This window comes from Aethalodelphis obliquidens, unplaced genomic scaffold (assembly GCF_003676395.1).
Source record: "Aethalodelphis obliquidens isolate GAN/ISIS:26980383/991018 unplaced genomic scaffold, ASM367639v1 scaffold42, whole genome shotgun sequence".
Classification (NCBI taxonomy): domain Eukaryota; kingdom Metazoa; phylum Chordata; class Mammalia; order Artiodactyla; family Delphinidae; genus Aethalodelphis; species Aethalodelphis obliquidens.
Genome location: NW_020837986.1, coordinates 4,817,021 through 4,823,020, shown reverse-complemented (window position 1 = coordinate 4,823,020; position 6,000 = coordinate 4,817,021).

Sequence of the window (6,000 nt, the reverse complement as noted above, 5' to 3'; positions counted from 1 at the left end):
TATGTCCACATCCAGTGGCCAGCCATTATCTTACTTGACTTATCAGCAACATTTGATCACTTTTTCCTTTTCCAAGTCCTTCTTCACTTAACGTACAGGACACCGCACTCCTGGTAGCCCCTTCTCAGTCCCCTTTGCTGCTGCTCCTTCATCTCCTTGACCTGTAAAGATTAGACTGCCCTGGGACTGTGCCTGTAGACATGTTCTTCATCTACACTCACGACTTAGGTGATCTCACTCAGTCTAATGGCTTTAAGTACCACCTATAGGCTGATGACTCTCAAATTTATCAATCCAACTTGGATCCCATCTCTGAACTCCAGATTCAAATTTCCAGTCAACTCTTCAACATTTTCACATGGATGCTTAATAAGCATCTCAGACATTCCTGGCCCCAAATCCAAGTCATGGTTTCCTCCTCTCCCAACCTATTCTTCCCATAGTTTTCCCCATTTCGGTAAGTGACATGTTCAGTTGCTTTGGAGTTATCTTGGCTGTCTTTCTTCTTTACCCTGGTTCCGATCCATCAACAAATCCTGTTGTCTCTCCTTCAAAATATATCCTGAATCCAACCACTGCTTACTGCTTCTACTGCTACCATCCCAATCTAAACCCCTAGTCATCTGTTACTGGATTACTGAGATAGCCTCTGAACTGGTCTCCCCACTTCAGCCCTTGTCTCTCTGCAGTCTATTCTCAATGTGGCAGCCAGAGTGATTTTTTTCTTTTTACAACCCAAGTCACAATGTGTCATTTCTCTGCCCCAAACCTTCCACTGGCTCCCATGTCATTCATAGCAAAAGTTGAAATCTTGCTATGGGCTACAGGAACCTTTGGGCCACTCACCTCATCAGCCATTGTTCTCCCTCTTGGTCACTTCATTTTAGTACCACTAGCATCCTTGCTGTTCCTCAAATACAGCGGCACACCCCTGTCTCTGGGCTTCAGCATTCGCTGTTTCTCTCTGCCTGGGATGCTCTTTCCCAGTTTGTGAGGCTCACTGCCTCACTTCCTTTGGGCCTCTGCTCAAATGTCACATGAAAAAAGAAGCCATCTCTGGTCACCCTGTGTACCAGAACAACTCTGTCTCAGGCCTAGCATGTTTTAGTCTCTCTGTGTATTTTTCTTTTATTGCCCTAATCACCAGCTGACTACATATACATTTATTTGTATATATACACGTGTACATAGGTATTTTTGAATTTAATTTTTATTGAAGTATAGTTAATTTACAATGTTGTGTTAGTTTCAAGTATACAGCAGAGTGATTCGGTCAGATTCTTTTCCATTATAGGTTATTACAATATATTGAGTATAGTTCTCTGTGCTATACAGTGGGTCCTTGTTGTCTGCCTACTTTATATGTAGTAGTATGTGTACGTACATACGCATTTTGTGTGAGTATATGATATATGTTTGTTAATTATCCACCCTCCTGCTAGACTCTGAATTCTGTGCCACAAGATCCAGAATTTTGTCTCTGTGCCTGGCTGTTAGTTCATGGTCAATAAATATATGTTTATTCTATTTGCCACTCTTTTCTTATGCTGTCCCCCTATGACACAGGTGTACATTCTACTCAAATCTTTCCTCCAGTGACGTGAAATTGTACGTATAATGGCCAGCTTATTTACTCTTTGAACCTCAGTTTTCCTCATCCATAAAAGGAATCTGATAATTGTACATACCTTTTAGGGTTGTAAGAGATAAACTATTGCAGCTAAAGGCTGTGGTAGAGTGCCTGGCCCACACAGTTATTTTTAATGAAATTTTGAGAACTGCGGAGTCACACAAATCAGGATTTAAATGACTTATTATATGCAAAACACTTAGAACAATGCCTAGCCCATAATAAATGCTATATAAGTATGAGGTCTAATAATAATTATTATTATTTGATTCACCATCTAGAGTTATTCAATCTAGGGCAAATGACTTACCTTCTCTTAGTCCCAATTCCTCATGTCTACTATGGGGATAAAGTAGATAGTGTGGCAATTAAATACACTAAGTCCCCTACATGCGAACCTTCAAGTTGAGAACTTTCAAAGATGTGGACCTGAGTTCACATGTCCAGTCACGTAAGTTAGTCACGTGTCTGGCGTACATTGTCACATGTGTGCATCCTCTACAAGTGTTTGTGATTTTGTGTACTTTATTGTACAGTACTGTATAGAGTACAGTAGTACAGTGTCTTTATATCAAGCCCAGGATGTCTGGAAGCAAGTATAAAAGCAGAGGTGACGTAGCTGGTATCGCTAAGAAGCGCAAAGAGAGACAAGAGGAAGAAGGAGTAACTGAAGAACCCAAGAGATTCACGATGCAGGCAATGGCAAGGGGATTTTCTTTATCTGAGGAGGCACTGTTAGTTTTTGAGGCACAGGACCCGTACATAGAATGGTACACAAAGGTCGCAGCAGCCGTTCAGAACGCAATCCAGTGCTACCATGTCATTTTTGATGAGAAAAAAAGAGCTACTACCCAGACATCACTGGATCATTTATTCAAGAGGGTAGATAGAATTGAACCAGAACCTGTGACATCAACTCACGTCAGATGTGAGTGAAATTGCAGCTCGCCCTCCGTCTCCTATGGCTGACGATCCTTCAGCTCTACCATCTCCCACCTCCTCTCCCTCCCCCAGTCAGTAACTTTTCTTGCCTGTTCACTCGATGCCAGCCCCTATATGCCAGCTGTTGTACCGTACTACTGTACTTTTCAAGGTACTGTACTGTAAGATTAAAAATGTTTTCTTTATTTTTGTGTTTGCTTTTTATGTATTACTTGTGTGAAAAGTATTATAAACCTATTACAGTACAGTACTATATAACCGATTGTGTTAGTTGGGTACCTGGGCTAACTTTGTTGGACTTACAAACAAATTGGACTTACAAGCACGCTCTCAGAATGGAACTCGTTCATATGTAGGGGACTTACTGTAAGACATAATGTGTCTCATGCCTGCAACTCAAGATGCTATTAACTATGTCTCTGATGTGGGACAATCAGATTATTTCATTTTTAAACCACTAGACTATGCTGAAATGAATATCTTTGTGCATAATGCCTGTCACACATTTCAGATTATTTTCTTACCTTGGAATTCCAGAATTAAAATGTAGAAATATTTTCATGGCTCTCGTTACACATGCCAGATGGATTTCTTATCCATACCATTTTGTGGTTACTTGGCTGGTAAGGGTTAGAATCAAGATTGGTGCTCAGAGTGTACTATATTTTGCTACCTTTCACTCTGTTTCCCTCTCTTGTTGGCTGGGCCAGTAAATGATTCATGAGGCCATCTACTGAATAATAAATGACCTCATTCATAGTTTCTGTACATCAGGCATCTGGGAGTGGCTTACCTGGGTGGTTCTGGCTCAGAATCTCTCAAGAGGTTGCAATCACCTTGATTGAGGCTGGACTTGAGGCTGGAGAACTATCTTCCAAACTCACTCATGTGGTTGTTGACAGGGGGCTTCAGTCCCTCACCATGCAGACCTGTCCATAGGCTACCTGCATGTCTTCACATATGGCAGCTGGCTTCCCCCAGAGCAAGTGATCAAAGGGAGAGAGCCTGAGACCCAAGACACAGCTTTTTGTAACCTAACCTTGGAAGTAACACACCATCATTTCTGCTGTATTCTGTGGGTCACAGCTTGACCTTGGGCATCTTGGAGGCTGGCTACCACAGGAGTGGACTGTGGGCTCACACCTGTATCTTCTTTATGTCTCTCTCTGCTCTTATTCCTTAGTCACATTCTGCCTGGCTTTGTAACTGCACTCTGACATCATCAGACATTTAAGTACCCACTATGTGTAAGGCACTGTGCTAGTCGCTTTCACAGATACATTTAACCCTCACAACAATCAGTGTGATCTGAATATTCCTACTCCATCTTGCAGAGAGGAAAACAGGTGCACAGAGAGGTAAAGTAATTTGCCAAAGAAAGATCATTTGGTGAGTTAGAATCAGAGTTGAGATTCGTACTCAGGACTGTGGCTGCAGAATTCAGTTCTTTCTACCACACATGGGGTCTTTGGGGCATGTACTTAGTTTCTCTTAGTACAATTTTAGCTCTCGGAAGCACTAAGAGGTAACATTCAGGGAACAATTGCCAAGCTTCTCCTCCTTTGACTGGACACCACTAAAGCCTGGTCAGTGAGAACAGAGTGAGGAGAACAGACAGTACCCCCAATCTGTTCATGGCTGAAGGAGTCATCTCCAGCAAGATGTCCAACACCAACACCAAAGTGTCATTGGGAGAAAATTCCAGCTTTTCATGTGTGCTTTATTGATCTCTGAAATCTCTTAGTTCCTGTATTTTCTTTTCTGTGTGGGGGGGATGGTTTTAATTACCTGTGATTACCTGTGTTAAAGGTTGTCTGGTACCAGCTGCTCAGATTTAGAGAGGCATCTCAGTCATTTCAGAGTCACGTAGGGTTTCCAGGGCTTCTCTGCCTGTCATTTTTGATGGGATTTTCTCATTCCCTTCTACCAGATTTATAAGAATTTTCTTTTAAATTTTTGTAAGCTTTCTGAGAGAGCTACAAAAGGAAAGGGTTATTGTTATTATTATTATTTTGCTAATTTAAAAAAAGTAGAGGAGTGTGGTGGCCACGAGAATGAACCTTTTAGAGCTCTAACTTCAGGGAGTGCAACTCACCGAAAACTCCACCTGCTCCATCTGTGTCCACCACTGTGTATGTGTCAAGGCTGTCCTCCACGTGGGCTGCTCCCAGCCAATAACTGGTCACAGCAGGGGTCTAAAGCAGTCCCATTCCTGCAAGAAGTGGGACTCCTCTAATGAGCAATTTTGGCTCAAGGACTCCTGTGGTAGGCAGAATAATGACCGCCCAAAGATTTCCACATCCTAATCTCAGGAACCTGTGAATACATCACCTCACATGGAAAAAGGGGACTAAGATTGCAGATGACATTAAGGTTGCTAATCAGCTGATCTTGAAATGGGGAGCATAGTGGGGATTATCCAGACAAGCCCCGTTGAGTTACGTGTCTTGTTAAAAGTGGAGAAATTTCCCGTTGTGGTCAAAGAGAGAGATGCAAAGATGGAGGAAGAGTCAGAGAAATGGGACATGAAAAAGACTTGACCTTCTGTTGCTGGCTTTGAAGATGGAGGAAGGGACCATGAGTCAAGGAATGCAGGTGGTCTCTAGTATTTGGAAAAGGAAAAGAAATAGCTTCTCCTCTGCCGAAAGGAACGCAGCACTGTCAACACCTGGATTTTATCCTGGTGAGAACTGTGTCAGCTTTATGACCTAAAGAATTGTAATAGAATAAATTTGTATTGTTTTAAGGTGTTAAGTTTGTGGTGATTTGTTACAGCAGCAATGGAAAACTAACACAATTCCCTGTCAAATTTGCTGAGACTTTTTTGAGCTGTGCTATAGTCTAAGGCTCTTCTTACCCAGCCCTCTTTCCTTCCCTCTGTTCTGCATGGAAGGTCAGACCAGCTCTCCCAGCCTCCTCCAGCTCCTTCTCCAATTTCCGTTATAGATGTTTTCCCAGTAAATATCTTGCATGTTTAATACCATTTTAGCATCTGCTTCTCTGAAGACCTAAACTAATAGGAGCGATAAAAAAGTAATAATAAAGTCTTAAAGTAAGTTCTAGATCTATGCTGTCCAGTATGATAACCACTAACAACAAGTTGCTATTGAAATGTGGCCAGTGCAAAGTAAGGAAATGAATTTTTAATGCTAGTTAATTTAAAATTTAAAAAGGATACTCAATTCAGTTATTAGAAAACTTTTAACTATGGAAAACTGGGGCATATGAATCTATTTTTTAAAACTCTACATTTTATGAATTCAAAACACAGATCAGGTCTTTTTGATGAAAATTTAGAATCTGAATTGAGATGTGCTTTAAGTGTAACATACACACTGGATTTCAAAGACTCAGGATGAAAAAGGGATGTGAAGCTATTTTGCTAACACATTTTTATATTTGATTATATGTTGAAATGATAAATTTTT